The following is an 18,916-nucleotide window of genomic DNA, read 5'->3' on the forward strand; positions in this document are numbered from 1 at the left end:
AGTTTGCTCTTGAGGTGATTGGACCTCTAAAACCATTGTCCTGGTGTAGTTTTATGTTTTATTTGTCTTTTCCAGTCACTGAAACTTTGCTTCTGTTTTGTTACTTAAAGAACGGGTTCTGTTTTTTGTTTTTTCTTAAAACAAAATCTGAATTGTTCAATTTTTCAGATAAAGGCTCAGGAGCTGAATGCTGAGGTGAAACTCTGCTAGCTCAGAGAGGCAGAGAAAGGCTACGGCTGACCTTCCTCATCAGCTGTAGGAAGGTCTTCCTCTCCATGTCTTCTCAAACACACACACATACACACACACACACACACACACACACACACACACACACACACACACACCAAACAACAAAAAAATGCAACAACCCTCATACTGAATGTTCCTTCCTTCTATTTCCTAGGCATCTTCTTATCCATCCTACTGACTTCCTCTTTCTCTCTCTCTCTTTTTTCTCTCTCTCTTATGCTTACTCTCTGTCAACTGTTTGCTTACCCTGAGTCTTGACCTAGGGTTGATTTTATTTAATCCTGTTCACCATAATCAAGCAGCCTGCTCATGGATTAAAGGTGTGTGCTAAGACTGAGCCACACCACAACTAGAAACAGAGTTTTCCAGTTAAAAAAAAAAACCACAATCTCAGAGTTCACAGTGTGATGGAGTACCCTGCAACAGCCTCTATATAACTGAACAGAAATTTTCTTAAAGATGTTAGAGCCATTGTTTCCCCATCTCCATCAAAGAATCCTTGTGCATTATGCTGAGTCCTGAAAGCCGCAGATGCTAGGCATCTTTTAACTATATTCCATGTTAATGTTTGACATATGAGCTCACATAATGCTGGAGACACTCCTGCCTTAGAATGTCTGACCTTTGCCTCCCAAGCCTTAAATAATAACACATATTAAATAATTACAGGTCTTATAAATAAGGCTTTATTATTATTTTTTTTGAAGTTCCTTAAGCAAAATGATGGCAATTCTCTGGACCTGGTTTTGGGATGTTGTGGGTATTCCATCACAATTTTAACCCTTCCATGGCTGTAAGGTTGGTGATTCCATCAGTGCAGTGAGTTTTGAACTGCAAGTTCAGAGTTATAGGATGACTGGGGAAACTGAGATGGGAATACGGTGAACTGACTTCCCTTGACGCCTTCTCTTCTTAAAGAGCAGCCAGCCATTTTGGAAACTACTAAAAGTATATTTTAAGTTTACCTTCCATACTGACCAATTTTTGTAAAATGAAAAGGAAATCTATATATTTCAGACTAGAGCAGCTTTTTAAAATTAACATCCTAGAATAGAGCTCAGTCATGTAAGTTGGTGTTTTTGTTATTTTATATATCTCAAGTATATAATACTTATTTTAAAAATAGAGATTACATCAAGTCAGTAAAATTAAATTCATAAAGTATTTACAAAAATAATATGGGCACATCCCTCCACCTGGAGCTCTGGGAAACCAGTGGAAGAAAAGGCTGAAAATATATAAGAGCCAGAAGGGATGGAGCACCAAGAAAACACCTGAGCAAAGCTCTCAAAGCTCACGAGACTGAAGCAATGTCTGTAGGGCCTGCAAAGATCCCCACCAGGTCCTCCGGGCATATCATATGGCTTCCAGTTTAATGTTTTTTGAGATTTTGAGTGAAAGAATGAGCAGGTCTCAAATTTCTGTGACTTCTCTTGGACTTGCTTACTTCTGTTGGTATGTCTTGTCCAGTGCTGATATTGTGGTTTTTATTTTCTTATTATATTTAATTTTGTTATATTTAAATAAAACTAAATGGAAACCTAGACACTGAGATAAAAGTTAACAACTGAACTGTCTATTATCATTTTGAAAAACGGGAAATCAGTATCAACCACTCCAGGTCTGGCTTCATGTTCAGAAAAATCTGAATAACAAATAATAGACTAAAAAAAAAAAGCACAGATGGAAAATTTGACTTTCTTTTGTATAAACTTTTACTTTTTAGGTTAGCGTTGATAATCTAGAAACAACCTAGATGTCCCTCATTCAAAGAATGGATAAAGAAATTGTGTTACATTTACACAATGGAATACTACTCAGCCATAAAAACAAAACAACAACAACAACAAAAAAACTATTGAAATTTGTCGGCAAATGGATGGAACTAGAAAAGATCATCCTGAGTGAGGGAACACAGACCCAGAAAGACACACATGGCATTTACTCACTTACAAGTGGACATTAGCCATATAACACAGGATAATCACACTACAATCCACGGCCCTACTGAAGCTAAATAAGAAGGAGGATCCTAGGGAGGACGCTAAATTCCCATTCAGAAGGGCAATTAGAATGGACACTGGGAGTGTCTGAAGACAGGGAACAGGAGGGAGCCTACCATAGAGGTGCTCTAAAAGGCTCCCCCGCGCAGTGGATCAAGCAGATGCTGAGACTCACAGGCAATCTGTGGGGCAGAGCACAGGGTGACATAGTGAAGAGATGGAGGATAGAAGGACCTGAAGGAGCTCCTCAAGGAGAACAACAGAGCCAAAAAGTCTGGACAACAGAGACTGATGTATCAACCAAGGACCACGCGTGGAGAGGACCTAGACCCCCTCCTCAGATGTAGTAGATAGACAGCTCAGTCTCCTTGTGAGGCCCCGTAATATGATGAGTAAGGGCTGCCCCTCACATGGACCATACTGCTCAGTCAGTGATCAATTCCCCTTGGCAGGGTGGCTATGCCAGCCCACAGAGGAGGAGGATGCAGACAGTCCAGATGAGACTTGATAGCCTGGGGTCAGATGGTAGGGGAGGAGGGCACTCCCATTCTGAGAACTAGGGGAATTGGTAGATAGAGGGAGAGGTAGGGAGAGTGGGAACAGGAGGAGACAAGGGAGGGAGCTACAATCGAGACGTAAAGTAAACAAATTAAAAATAAATTTATTTTTTTTAATGAAATAAAAAAGGTACTACTGGTATTACACACTGAAATATCTTTGTCTTTATCAATTTAGTTTCTGCCAACCTTGACATTTTCTTTGTATATAACCCAATATTATATGTTATAATCATATGTTAGCCTACTTTCTGTCCATTTCTCTTGTTACATATTGAATTTTTTCTAAACTATAAATCAATATTTCATTGAAAATGAAGTAGCATTTTTCAAAATGGAAACATTAACTTAACCAAATCTGAAACAAATATGCAAGCACATCTAGAATAAGAGAAGTACTAGTCTTAAAATACAACATAATTAAAAATCAAATTAACAAGGTTGTATTTTTTTGTACATGATTGCTGAGTTTATTCTGAGAATCCCGGTACATATATTCATTTATTTGAAAATTATTGATTTTTTTTGAGATATAGCTTCAGGCTTGTTATGAAGTCATGGGTATAAGAGATCCTCCTTTTGGGCAATGTTGGCTTAAGCCTTTATTCTTAGCACTCAGGAGGCAGAGCCAATTGGATAGCTGTGAGTTCCACCCCAGCCTGGTCTACAAAGTGAGTCCAGGACCCAGGACAACCAGGGCTGTTAAACAAAGAGAGAGAGAGAGAGAGAGAGAGAGAGAGAGAGAGAGAGAGAGAGAGAGAGAGAGAGAGAGAGAGGCAGAGACAGAGACACAGACACCGACACAGACAGACAGAGACAGACAGAGACAGACAGAGACAGACAGAGACAGAGAGACAGAGAGACAGAGAGACAGAGAAACAGAGAGACAGAGAGACAGAGAGCCCTGACTTCTGGTGAGACCTAGAGAGTTGGCCAAGCAATGAGTTCTCCTGCTCTGGAAAGAGCCCAGGTCAGTGGCCAGAACACACACTGTTTACAGCAAAACACCCTGTAGTTTAGCTACAGGCCACATGATACTCTATTCTGGTTTCTGAGGCGAACTTCACATAGACACACATACATGCATAAAAATAATAAAATAAAATAGATTTTCCAGTGAAAATATAGCAAGGTTTTTATTAAGTAGGAATATCTCATGTTAACAAAAAAAGTGTTTTCACAAATATTTTGTTAGTAATATAGAATTTCCAAACTTTTTATTCCATTATTTTCCTGTCATTTTGTTTATTATAATTAGCAGTAAGTAGGCTTAATGCTCTATATGAAAGGGATAATTCATAGAAGTATATTATTTCCACTATATCTGGATTTTTATTTCATTCAGCATAATAAGCTGTAATGGATTTACATTTTTATGACAAGCAACAGTTGCTGTGTGGTCCTGAAGACTGAATACAAAAACTCTTCACTTTGCCGTTGACAGAAAGCCTGATTGATATAAATTATCTTGTATCTGCCTTTTCTGTTTGAAAATATTTTCTCTTATCTCTTGGGAAAGCATTTGGGAATTTAACTAGAAAAATGAGATATATGTTAGAGTGCTGGCTCACAGTTCTCAAGGTGGCTTTTACAAATTTATAAGCCTTCAAGAAATGAATTAGAATTTCAGGGACTCCATAGCATTGCTACAATTTAACTTTCCCAGTAAAGTTTTTGTTGCCTATGTAGGTGATTTTAATTTTAATAATATCTCCAAGTTCTAAGGCTGTTTTGCAAGGTCTTTTGACTATCATGCCTGTTGAGCTATATAGTTTTAATTTTAATGGACTCTGTTTTTTTTTCTTTTACTATTAATGTGTTTGACTATTTAAAATTATCTTGATTTAGTCTGCATTGTAAACATGTTTCACATTACTGTACTTTTCCATAAATGTATATCAGATATATTTATAACATATACATACATGTACAGATTTATGTGTTAATACATGCACATATGGCTGGTTGCATAATTTGTAGAACTCAGTTTAAAATGAAATATAAGGTGCTTTAAAAAAACCTATTTATTCTTAGTGATTTTCATTTCATGCAGCTGGCAAGGGGCAGGGATAGCTCTGATGACCCTGTTTTCAACTTTTCTAAATTCTAGAGATTCTGAGAGCCAGCAGCAGTGAGAGGTGGGGCATCCCTCTGCACTTGTGTCTCCTGTCACTCCACAACAAATGAGTAGTGGAGTCAGCCCTCTCACACTAAAGCCCTCGGAGCTGGCTCATCCACTCCCCAGCCACCAGTGTCCTCTCCAATGTGCTCACTGGGCTAGCTCTCTGGAGTGCTACCATCAGCGAGACTTGGGACCAGCTCTCCAGAGCACAATATCCATTTAAGTGTGGCTCAGTTATGTACATCCACATGGCCCCAACCAGCTAGATCCCCATGTTCTCTGCTGGCAATATGAGGCACTTGGTGGCCAATGACTAAGTCATGGCTTTTAGGGACAGCTCAGGGTATGACCTCATCATGGCCCCAGGTGGTGGTGCTAGCCACTCAAGACAGGCTAACCTTTGCCCTTCAGTCTCCAGTTCAAACTCTCTTCATAATTACCAAGCTGCTCCACTTCTCTGTCTCTCGCATTGACCACCACACACACTCAATTTGTTGTGGCTCCTGCTGTAGGCTGGCCATGCAGCTGGCAGGCTCCTGGGTGGCATCACCCATCTGTACTACCTGCCATGGCAGGAAGCAGGTGTCTATGGCCTGCCTGTGCTTTGGGCTGGATGGCAGGTCTGTGGATGGCATGGTGTTCCACAGCTTTCTGTCTTCCTCTTTCTGTGCTGCTGCTGCCCAGATTGGATTTTTATAAGCCCTAGGCATAAGATGGCTTTAGCTACCATGCCAGGCATCAAGATAGAAGGAACAAAGGACTGACATCTGCTCTGCCCCTGACAACACCACCAATTAGGTGTCTCTTTGCTCATTGCTCAATTAATGAACAAAAAGGCCATGTATTTGAAATAGAGAAAGTCAGGGAACATGGAATAGTTTGGAAGGAGGAAAAGGTAAAGAGGATTATGCAGTTACATCATAATCTCAACAAAACAGCAACATAGTAATTTACACACATTAAGACATGATGACACAGGTTATGTTTATATATCCCATATGCTGTTCTACTGGTTCTATTTATTTATTTGTTTTCTTGAGACAGGATTTCTCTGTGTAGTCTTGGCTGTCCTGGACTCTCTTGTAGACTGGCCTTGAACTCACAGAGATCAGCCTGCCTCTGCCTCCCATGTGCTGGGATTGAAGGCCTGTGCCAGATCCGCCCAGCTGATTTTAATTTGTTTTTAAGGTAGTGTTTTACACCTTTGAAGGACTTTTGTTTGATATGGTAAGGTTCAAATTTAGGTGGTAGCATTGTAATTTCTTTTACAACTTATGTTTCCCCCCTTCCTATTGTGTCTCTTTCATGTGTGTGTGTGTGTGTGTGTGTGTGTGTGTGTGTGTGTGTGTGTATGTGTGTGTGTGTGTGTGTGTGTGTAGCTAGATATGTGTATGTGTGACTCTTAAGAATTTGGTTATTCTGTTATTTTATATTTCCACATTGATTTCACAATTAAATTACCTACTTCACAAATCCTAGTACTAATATTTATTTATATCTATACTTATTTTTATTTAACCTGTACCTTTACTGAAGAAAATTTACATTTTAAAATGCTTATAAAGCATTTAGTGTTTCTTATAACCACATATCACTTTTACTTAGCTTCTTTAATTTGTTCTTTTATTAGTTTATAATGTAGTTATTTAATAAATAGTCTAATATTCATGTGTTTTTAAATTTTTTATAATTATGTTTATGGTATTTGACCTAATGAAATAATTTTAAATAAGTATTTTGTATACAAAACTAATTGTTTTTTCAAAAAGGATTAAAATGAAAACAATTATAAAAATCTTATTGCAAGGTCAAATGTTAAGTTTCATTATTCCTAATATAATGAGTGTTATTTATGATCTGTGAGAGTTAAGAAATTTCCAGAGACCAAATTGGTCTTCACCATATTAAAATAATCAATTAAATATACTACTAAAGGCTTATTTCATAACATGAAACATCAGGCATTTTGTGATTAGTGAAGAAGCCCATAATTTTAAAGTTACATATTTTCTCTTGGCCTCATGGTAGACATGTATCACTACAGACACATGATTATTTTAATTCTAGTTATAAAAAAATAAATGACTAGAAAAATTAATAATTATACTTTGAGGAATTCATATATGAATAAGAAATCAAGATCAATGTTGGAGAAATGGCTCAGTGATTATGAGAATTGGCTGTTCTACTGGAGGACCTGAGTTCAATTCCCAGGACAAATGGCAATTCATGAATTTCTGTAACTCCAGTTCCAAGGAATATAAAGCCCACTCTAACTTCTCTGGGGACCAGGAGCATACAAGGTGCAGAAGCATACATGGAAGCGAAACATGCATACAAATAAAATAATCTTTCAAAAAAAATGGAAACAATATATGCATTTGATACCCAGAAGTAAAAAGAGATAAATGGTATATACTGACTTATATCGAGACACTAGCTCGAGGTGCATGTCCCATGAAAGACTTGACTTATCAGGAAAGTGGAACAGAGGGGAGGACATCCTATTGGGACTTTAGGTAAGAGAAGCATGGGAGAATGGGGAAATAGAAGGATCCAGAGGGTCCTGCAAACCTACAAGAAGAACATTATGATGGGCTGATCTGGGTCCTGGGGTCCTGCTCAAAGTATGGCTCCAGCCAAGGGAAATATAGGCAGTAAACTTCGAACCCCTACCCAGACCTAGCCAATAGACAGGACATTCTCCACCATTGAGTGGAGAGTGAAGTCTGACTTTCATACAAACTCTGGTGCCCCGTTTTTGACCATGTCCCCTTGATGTGGAGGCCTGGTGGCACTCAGAGGAAGGATGACTGGTCACCAAGAAAAGACTCTATACCGTATGAGCATATACAGGGGGAGGCGATCACCCTCAGTCACAGACATAGGGGAGAGAGTAGGAGGGGAAGCGGGAGGGAGGGAGGATTGGGAGGATACAAGGGATGGGCTAACAATTGAGATGTAATATGAATACATTAATAAAATATTTTTTAAAAAAAGAAAATTTAGAGCAAGCTCAGATGCAATCTTTGCTATAAAGGATCAGTGGCAGGGGTGGGTCTACTCTCAAGGCATGCGTCTCAAGCTGGTTAACCATTTCCTCAAATTGTGCTTCATATTGACCTTTGAAAATGTTGCACGCTGGATAAATCATGGATTGAAGGCTTAGTGGCTGGGTGGGTGTCTCAATCCTTCCATTGGAAGTCTTATCTGATTACAGGAGGTACATTTCAAGTTCTATATTGCCCAGTGCAAGGCATCTTAGCTTTGGACACCCTATAGTTTCCTGGGAATTTCCATTGTCCTAGGTAGAAACCTTGTCCTAGAGATGCCTCCCCATTCCAGTTGTCCTTCCCAGTAACCCCTCCCTCTGTCCCACCCCAGTTGATCCTGCCTGTCCCCATCTCTAACCCTCCTCCACCCAGTCTTCTTCTTCTTCCATCCTCCTCCTTCTCAGTGAGATTCTAGTGTCCTTGCTTTGGGCTCTCTTTTTTGTTAGCTTCTTTTTTTTAAATAATTTTTTTTATTAATTTATTCATATTATATCTCAGTTGTTAGCCCATCCCATGTATCCTCCCATTCCTCCCTTCCTCCCACTTCCCCCCTACTCCCCTCCCCTCCCCTAAGTCTGTGTCTGAGGGGGACCTCCTCCCCCTGAATATGCTCATACGGTATCAAGTCTCTCCTTGGTGACCTATTATCTTTCCTCTGCGTGCCACCAGGCATCTCCATCCAAGGCACATGTTCAAATATGGGGCACCAGAGTTTGTGTGAAAGTTAGATCTCCTTCTCCACTCAACAGTGGAGAATGTCCATCGGCTAGTCCGGGTAGGGGTTCAAGGTTTACAGCCTATTTTTTCCTTGGCTGTTGCCACAGTTTGCGGAGGACCCCAGGGCCCAGACTCACCTGTAGTTTTCCAGGACCCGCTGGATCCTTCTATTTCCTCTTTCTCCCAGGCTTCTCACACCTAAAGTTTCAATAGGATGTCCTCCTCTCTTACCCAGTATCCTGGTAGGTACAGTTTTTCATGGGGACGTACACCTTGGACTAGTGTCTCAATATAAGTGAGTATATACCATTTAGCTCTTTTTGCTTCTGTGTGAACTCACTCATTATGACAATTTCTAGTTCAATCCATTTGTCCACAAATTTCGGAAATTCCTTGTTTTTAATAGCTGAGTAGTATTCCATAGTGTAAATGCACCACAGTTTCTTTATCCATTCTTCTATTGAGGGACACATAGGTTGTTTTCAAGTTCTGGCTATTATGAATAAGGCAGCTATGAACATGGTTGAGCATATGTCCCTGTTGTGTGGTAGTGCATCCTCTGGGTATATTCCAAGGAGTGGAATAGCTGGGTCTTGAGGAAGCCCTATTCCCATTTTTCTGAGAAAGCACCAATATATAAAGAACTCAAGAAATTAAACACCACCAAACCAAATAACCCAATAGAGAAATGGGGCACAGAGCTAAACAGAGAATTCTCAACAGAGGAATATCAAATGGCTGAGAAACACTTAAAGAAATGCTCGACCTCTTTAGTCATCAGAGAACTGCAAATCAAAACGACACTGAGATTCCATCTTACACCCATCAGAATGGCTCAGATCAATAACTCAACTGACACCTCATGCTGGCGAGGGTGTGGAGAAAGAGGAACACTCCTGCATTGCTGGTGGGAATGCAAACTAGTACAACCACTTTTGTTAGCTTCTTAGGGTTTATAAATTGTAGCAACGTTATCCTGAGCATTATAGCTAATATCTCCTTATAAGTGAGTACACACCCTGTTTATCTTTCTGGTTCTGAGTTAACTTACTCTTTATGCTCTTTTCTAGTTTCATCCATTTACCTGAAAGCTACATGATATTATTGTTTTTAAATATTTGTAAATGTGTACATGTACTACTTTTTTTTATTAATTCATTCTTGTTTCATCTCTATGGTTATCCCATCACTTGTATCCACCCCTTCTTCCCTCCCTCCCATTTTCTCCTTATTCCCCTCCCCTATGACTGTTCCTGAGGGGGATTACCTCCCCCTGTATATGCTCATAGGGTATCAAGTCTCTTCTCGGTAACCTGCTGTCCTTCCTCTGAGTGCCAACAGGTATCCCCCTCCAGGGGACATGGTCAAAGGTGAGGCACCAGAGTATGTGAGAAAGTAATATCCCACTCTCCACTCAACTGTGGAGACTGATCTGACCATTGTCTAGATCTGGGTAGGGGTTTAAAGTTTACTGCCTGTATTGTCCTTGGCTGGTGCTTGGTTTGAGCGGGACCCCTGGACCCAAATCTGCCTACCATAATGTTCTACTTGTAGGTTTCTAGGACCCTCTGGATCCTTCTACTTTGCTATTCTCCTATGCTTCTCTCATCCAGAGTCTCAGTGGGATGTCCTCTCCTCTGTCCCAGTTTCCTGGTAAGTGAAGGCTTTCATGGGATATGCTCCTACTTTTTTAAAACCCACTCTTGGGCTGAAGGAAATCTTGGTTTTTTCTACTTTCTACCTATTATGAGTAACCGTCCTTGTCATATGGCAGAACATCTTTTGCGTATATGCTCAGGAGTGGTATAGCTGGATTTTGAGGTAGAACTATTTCAAATTTTCTGAGAAACAGCCAAGTTGATTTCCAAAATGACTGTACAAGTTGAGGGAGCCCTTCCCTGGCACTACTAATGATATTCTGCTATATCTGCAGACAGGAGCCTAGCATAACTGTGACCAGAGAGCCTTCAGGCAGCAACTGGTGGAAACAGATTCAAAGACTCACAGCCAAAACTTAGGCAGAGCTTCATGAATCCTGTGCAAGTTGAAGAGGATGGATTGAAGAAGCCAAAGGGGTCAAGATACCACAAGAAAACCTACAGACTCAACTAACCTAGGCACATAAGTGCTCATGGAGACTGAAATACCAATAAGAGCATGCATGGGACAGACCTCAGCTCTCTGCATATATGTAACCATTGTATCGCTTTGTCTTCCTGTAGGACTCATAAGAGTGGGAGCATGGGCTGCCTTTGACTCTGTTGCCTACTTGTGACTCTGTTGTCCACTTTCCCCGTAAGTGGACTGCCTTACTTAGCCTCAATCAGAGAATATGCACCTGTTCTTACTGCAACCGAATATGTCAAGGAGGGTTAATATTCACGGGAGGCCACCCCTTTAATTAGGAGAAAGGAAGAAATGGTAGCTAGGGCTAGGGGTACTGAGAGGAAGGGACTATGATGAGAGAGGGAGAGATACTGTAGAGATGTAAAGTAAAAAAATTAGTTAAATGATGATGATGATGATGATGATGATGATGATGATAATAATAATAATAATAATAATAATAATAATAATAATAATAAAGTCAGTAGTCATCAATGATCTGCAGCTGGGTCTGCACTGTAGCAATTCTTGATTGCTATTGGGAGTTGATTTTTTCCTTTGACATTTACATGGTTCCAGAGATCAAACTCAGGCAATCAGGCTTGTATAGCAAATGTTTCACCCACTGGTTCGGTTCACTGGCCCTTACTTATGTTTGCAGCATCTTGTTGAGAATTAATTAAAAGATACATTTTCAATTTCTATCATATTTATCACACTAAAATATTATAATTGTATATTATCTATATTTTGGTTGCCATAGTATCTGCTCTGCTTTTAAATGTGAAGATTTAACTTTCTGAACTTTTTGTGAAGGAAAAACTGATACAAATGACATAATATTTGATGTGTCTGAGAGAATTCACTACAATTAGAAATAAAAATAGATAAAGAATCATGTAGTAAATGTAGCAAGTGTATCCATAAGAACAACAGAAATATTATACATATTTGTTTAAGCAAAAATGGGCATTAAGTTATCAATGACAGAATGTGTTGTTTCTTCTAAATTTTTGAAAAATCAGGTTTCAGTAGAAGATCAGTTTTGCCTCTGAGCTATACAAAGGTACATAGCCTTAAGTGGCATAACTTTTATTTTAAATTACAGGAAAACCCTAGGTATCTATAAGGAATATGTGCATGTGATGGCATAACAAATTTGAATATAGAATTTTTTTGTGCAGAAGGTAAGGTGGAGTGGAAGCCAGGGTATATATGGCCTTTGGAAAGAGGAAGAGGAAGGAAGAAAGACATGAATAACTATATTTATTATCAAAATTAATGGAAAATGTAAAAGAAACACATTAGTATTCATAGATACACATGACATAAATTCCCATATTTAGGCATTAAAGCATTCCAGCATTTAGGAAAACTATATGGGTTGAAATCCCACTTGTTGTATCTTTCTAGTTCAGGTCTGCCAAGGCAAAATGGTGAAAACTTGTCTCAGAAAAAACAAAACAATTATTATGTGACGGGAAGAAGCCAAATCTATTCAATGGAAAAAGGATAGCATCTTCAACAAATTGTCTATGTGTAAAAAAATGCAACTGGACCCATATTTGTCACCATGCACAAAACTCAAATCCAAGTGGATTAAAGACCTCAACATAAAACCAGAGACACTAAGTCACTTAGAAGAAAAAGTGAGGAAGAGCCTGGAACATATTGGCACAGGAGACAACTTCCTGAACAGAACACCAACAGCCCATGCCTTAATGTCAACAATTAATAAATGGGACTTCATGTGGCTGAGAAGCGTCTGTAAGGCAGGAGACACTGTTAAGAGAACAAAGTGACAGCCTACAGTCCACCAACCCTACATCTGACAAAGGTCTAATATCCAAAATACATAAAGAACTCAAGAAATTAAACACCACCAAACCAAATAACCCAATTGAGAAATGGGGCTTGGAACTAAACAGAGAATTCTCAACAGAGGAATATCAAATGGCTGAGAAACACTTAAAAAAATGCTCAACCTCCTTAGTCATCAGGGAAATGCAAATCAAAACAACTCTGAGATTCCATCTTACACCCATCAGAATGGCTAAGATCAAAAACACAAGCGATACTGCATGCTGGCAAGGATGTGGGGAGAGAGGAACACTCCTTCATTGCTGGTGAGAATGCAAACTAGTACAGCCACTTTGGAAATCTATCTGGTGCTATCTCAGAAAAATGGGAATAGGGCTTCCTCAAGACCCAGCTATTCCACTCCTTGGAATATACCCAGAAGATGTTCCAGCACACAACAAGAAAATTTGCTCAACCATATTCATAGCAGCCTTATTCATAATAGCCAGATCATAGAAACAGCCTAGTGTCCCTCAATAGAAGAATGGATAAAGAAACTGTGGTACATATACACTATGGGATACTACTCAGCTATTAAAAACAAGGAATTCCCGAAATTTGTGGACAAATGGATTGAGCTAGAAATGATCATAATGAGTGAGTTAAGCCAGAAGCAGAAAGAGTCAAATGGTATATACTCACTTATATCTGCATACTAGCCCAAGGGGCATGTCCCATGAAAGTCTTCACTTACCAGGAAACTGAGACAGAGGGGAGGACATTCTAGTGGGACTCTAGATGAGAGAAGCATGGGAGAATGGCAAAGTAGAAGGATCCAGAGGATCCTAGAAGCCTACAAGTAGAACATTATGATAGGCAGATTTGGGCTCAGGGGTCCCACTCAAACTAAGGCACCAGCCAAGGACAATACAGGTGGTACTCTTTAAACCCCTACCCAGATCTATCTAATGGTCAGAACATTGTCCACATTTGAGTGGAGAGTGGGGTATGACTTGCACACAAACTCTGGTGCCTCACCTTTGACCATTTCCCCTGGAGGGGGAGACCTGGTGGCACTCAGAGGAAGGATAGCAGATTACCAAGAAGAGACTTGAAACCCTATGAGCATATACAGGGGGAGGAAATCCCCCTCAGGAACAATCATAGGGGAGGGGAATAAGGGGAAAATGGGAGGGAGGAAAGAATGGGAGGATACAAGGGATGGGATAACCATAGAGATATAACAAGAATAAATTAATAAAAAATTTAAAAAATGAAAGAAGAAAACAATTGCAACAAATACAAGGAAAAAATATTTTTTGTTATCATAAAGTTATTCTAAGTTCCATTCTATAATAATAAATTTTGTGAATCTAACATTAATTTCCAGAAAGCAATGTTAGTTTTCTTTGACAAGTGAGAAATCACTTCATAATGTCTGAGTACATATTCAATACATCTTAAATTGCCTGACAAAATTGCCAAACACTTTCAACATTTCCACGTGAATGATAATTATAAGTTTGTGTGTCCCATGTTATTATACATAATGAACAAGCATATATATGTACTATGTATAAACTAAACCAGCACAACAAACATTCTTTTAAAATTGATATGTAGAGCTTAGAAAGTATAAACAATAGCAAAATCCTCACAAATAGAATTTATTTGTAATGTTCTTTGTTTTCAATAATTACATTTATTTTCAATGTAAACATTTTTGAGGTTTTTATGTACACAATATTTGTTGGCAGTTTATGATGTGAGCTGTTTAGAAATCTTGAAAATTATAGACTAAAGAATTATGTCAAAATAATTAATTATTGCTGGATGCTGAGGAAACAGCTATAGTAGTAACTAAGTTGAAGTTTCTGTTATTTTTTTTTCATTGATTTTTTACCCTGAGTTTAATTATTTTGTCACATCACCTGTATTGGGGTGTTATTTCTTCATGATTTCCCAGGTTTCAACTGTTTCATTAGATAATAAATATGAGATCTCACAAGGTTTGTTTTTTAATATATATATGTTTTATTATAATTTATTCCCATTGCGTCCGGAATGCTATCCCCTTGCTCTTACCTTCCCATTCTCAACCTCCCTCCCTCTTCTGCCCTATTCCACTCTCCTAGAGCTCTGATGGGAGTACCTCATCCTACCTCACTGTCTGGCCGCAGTCTCATCAGGCCAGCCTGCATCCCTTTCCTCTAGGTGCCCACAAGGCCCTTTTGCCCTTTTGCAAGGGGCAGTGATCAAAACCTGGGCACCAGAGTACATGTTAGAGGTTCACCAGCAGTTCCCCGCTACCACCACATGGAGAATGAGTTGTTCATCAGCTACATCTGAAGAGAGCGTCTTGGTTAGTCCATCAGTTGTACAGGCCGCCTTGTCCAGGTCTATAGGCCTTGATGGTCTCTCTGTGGAGCTCCTGCTCCCTCTGGGACCTTCCATGCCGATACTCCTCCCTACCATTCTCAGGGCTCCTCCCACTGTCCAGCTTTGAGTCCCAGTATAGGTCCTGATTCCCTGCTGTGTGACGTCTCCCAGAGAAGACTTATTTTGGGCTAATCTCCACTTATAAGTGAATATATACCATGTATGTCTTTCTGAGTCTGGGTTACCTCACTCAGGATGACCGTTTCTAGTTCAATCCAGGATCTGGTTGTTTGAGAAAAATCAAGAAGATAGACAAACCCTTAGCCAAACTAATTAAAAAGCAAAAGGAGAGTATCCAGATCAACAAAATCAGAAATGAAAAGAAAGACATAAGGACAGATACTGAGAAAATCCAAGGAATCATTAGGTCTTACTTCAAAAGCATATATTCCACACGGTTTGTAATATAGGCAATTACTGCTGTGAAGTTGTGTTGAGGGGTGGTGTGATGTATTCTTGATGTTAATTAATAAAAAGCGATCCCACCTGGACAAGGAGGAGGAGCTAGAGGTGTGTCTAAGATTCCAGAAAGAGGAGAGAGAGAGGAATCCTGGGAAGAAGAAGAGAGGCTATCATAAGAAAGAAGGAGAGAGGGACCCAAGGGGAGAGGAGAAGAAGGCCACCATGGGTTAGATGAAAGAGAAGCACATAGCCAGCATGGATGGAGAATCCGACCCAGATGAAGAACTTTAGCAAGTATTTGGAATTGTAGATGGGAGGTAGTGTGATAAAAATTATTAAAAGCACATGCATGGTATTGGGGCAGATATCACATACCTGCTCCACTATGGGAAGCTGTTTAGAGGATTAATGTCTGCCCTGCCTCAGTTTGACTAAGGCTATTTTAAAATCTAACAAGTGTCAGTGTCTTGACTGATTGCTTCTCGGACATACTAACAATACTAATAATACAGGTAATTTAAAAATAATAAACTTTCTTCTGAAAACTGCCATCACTGCATCCCACAAATTTGGATATGTTGGTTTTTTTTTCAGATTTGTTCAATAAAAAGAAGTTTTACATTTTAAATGGACCAAAATTTTGTTTAGTTGTGTGTAGTTCAGTTTCCATCAATTTACATATTTTCTGCCATTTCTCTTGTAGATATCTGGCTTTAAAATTTGGTGTTCAGATAGGCTTTATGATGTTATTTCAATTTTCCTATATCTGTTGATTCTTTGCTTCTTAATATATGGGCAATTTTGGAGAAAGTTCCATGGTGTTCTAAGAAGAAAAAAATGTTCTTTAGTGTTTTGGTGGAATGTTCTATTGATAAATATGATTTAACTGTAAACAGCATGTGTCTGTTTACAGTTTGTCTAGATGACCAGTCTATGCGTTTGGGACAGTCATTCAATATCGTTATGTTAAGGTCAATATGTGATTTTAGCTAGACTAATATTTCTTTGATAATACAGGTTGACCTTGTGTTTGGGGCATAAAATGCTTAGAATTATAATATCCTCTTCTTGAATTATTAATGACTATGCATGTATTCTCTTAAATGTGGGTGTTAATGATTGGCATAAATTTCTTTCAGTCAGAAAAACCACAAAAATTAGGTATCTTATAAAGGGTGAGGTTGAAAGAGGTTATCTCTGAAGAAAAAGGTAATAGAATATAGTTTTCTATATAGATAAAAGGAAAACTAGAAAAGGAGAATAAATTAAGAAGGAAAGCTATGGCGTAGTAAAAGAGGAAATATAGGTGAAAGGCAACTAACACTAAAGCACCCTTGAAAGACCATATCAAAACCTATTACTGTAGAAGCTTTCTAACTTGTGTGTGTGTGTGTGTGTGTGTGTTTGTGTGTGTGTATACAAACAAAGGTATACACATTGTAATGCAGTAAATATTGCAACAAGTGCACATCTTAGGTCACCAAGTAAAACCTCAGTGTCTGAAATGGTTTATGTTGTTAAATTGTTGGCCAAAGGAGTTCCCACCCCTGATCCTTTCGAACTCAAAGGCATTTGATTATTCCTCACAACCTGACTATAAGGCCCTATTGGTAAGGGGCCTTATATATTTACGTAGGTCATCGAACACAAAAATTGCATTGTTGGGAGGGCTGGGGTTGAGAAGTCAAGTCATGACTGGCACTTGCTAGTAAAGAAAAGTGGTCATGGAGAATAACAAAACCTCAATGCAATTGAAATTCATTAATAATTTTGAAATAAAGACTATATATGGAACCAAATCTACCTCAGAGGGATATTCATGGGCCTCAAATATGAAGTCAGGAATAAAAATGATCTTACTTGGGTTGAAATTGAATCTAAAGAAGGTCATTGCAAATGGAGCAGCTTTATTTGTGTGTGTTTAAGCCATGGCGATGAAGGAATAATTTCTGGAACAAATGGGTCTGTTGACCTGTAAAAATTAACTTCTTGCTTGAGAGGGGACTACTGCAGGACTCTAACTGGACAACAGAAGCTCTTCATCATTCAGGCCTGCCATGGTACAAAGCTGGACTGTGGCATTCAGACAGACACGGGACTGACAATAGCATGGCGTACCCGAAGGTACTGGTGGATGCCGAATTCCTGCATGCTTACACCACAGCACCTGGCTACTCTTCACTCTTCGTGGATAAATTCAAAGGATGGGCTCTAGTTCATCCCGTCACTGGGCACCATGCTGAAACTGTACACACACAAGCTTGTACTCACATTCTTACCCATGTTAACTGGAAGGTAGCCACATGGTGTGAGTCCTCCCTGGACTCCACTTTCCATGTGAAGAAGCAGATTCCATGTACTGTGTCTATGCTCACATAAGAACTGTATTTTTTTTTTTCACTGAAGAAACCCTAACTTTGGAAGTGATGTATAGAAATGAAGCCTTGAACCAACAGAGCGTACATTATAACTACTGGGTGTGGCATTTGCCTGAGTACCCATTTGTTCTTTAAAAATCTTGTTCTGTTACTGAAAAAATACATGAGTATTTATGCGATTGGAAAAACATGAGTGAACTCAGTTGGTTCTTTGCAGGCTAATATACATCAGTAGCAGGCATAAGTGGCTAGGGGCTAAGGTCTATGAGCATATGTTTTTAACTTGTTCTTATACAAATCACCTTACCTTTTAGAGACAACAAGCAAACGATCTAAGGAGTGGTTATGTAACAGCCTCAAATTGTTGATTATTAAAATGAAATAAAGGAATTCTAGGCTGACCATGTCCCCTGGATGGGGATACCTAGTGGCACTCAGAGGAAGGATAGCAGGTTACCAAGAAGAGACTTGATACCCTATGAGCATATACAGGAGGAGGTAATCCCCCTCAGGAACAGTCATAGGGGAGGGGAGTAAGGGGAAAATGGGAGAGAGGAAGGAATGGGAGGATACAAGGGATGGGATAACAATGAATAAATTAATAAAATATATTTAAAAACAATTAATAAATGGGAAAAGAAATTCTAGAGAAACATAATAAAATACTAGCTTTGAAATAGAATGTAAGGAAAGGAAAATGAGTCTGCTTTAATTAGAGAGAAGATAGTTTAAGCCAGAGCACAAACATGGTAGTTCTATAGGCACAGCTTCAGAAAAGAACTGCCAGCTGGACAAAACTCATGAGTACTGTGTGGATGATGTGCCAAAGTCCAACTCACCAAGTGAGAAAGTGAACCAGATCAGAAATTTCTGAGAAAGTACTTTCCTAAAGTGATGAAAGCCTTGAGAAAGTTCACTGAGCTGCCTGTACAGAGCCTGGAAGCATGCTGACTTTTTTTTTGAAGTTAACAATAAAAGGAAAACAATGGTGAAATTCATATTGTCACCAGAAATTAAAGGATTATGGCACACAGGACTTGGGAGTATCCAGTCCTAGGCCATGCAGCCCACACGGAAAAGCTGCAGA

The 18,916-nt window shown here is 39.1% G+C and overlaps 1 pseudogene across 1 annotated transcript in view; it reads left to right on the top strand.

Annotated features, from left to right (window-relative positions):
- LOC311581812 (caspase-3-like) overlaps nucleotides 1-17,866 on the top strand; it is an 88,084-nt pseudogene extending 70,218 nt beyond the window's left edge. The window contains exon 2 of the transcript in view: nucleotides 17,233-17,866. The product of the transcript in view is annotated as a caspase-3-like (transcript). The remainder of the gene's footprint in view (nucleotides 1-17,232) is intronic.
- Nucleotides 17,867-18,916: the final 1,050 nt, after the last annotated feature.

Source organism: Acomys minous (genome assembly GCF_964271855.1).
Source record: "Acomys minous genome assembly, chromosome: 13".
In the NCBI taxonomy this organism is placed as follows: domain Eukaryota; kingdom Metazoa; phylum Chordata; class Mammalia; order Rodentia; family Muridae; genus Acomys; species Acomys minous.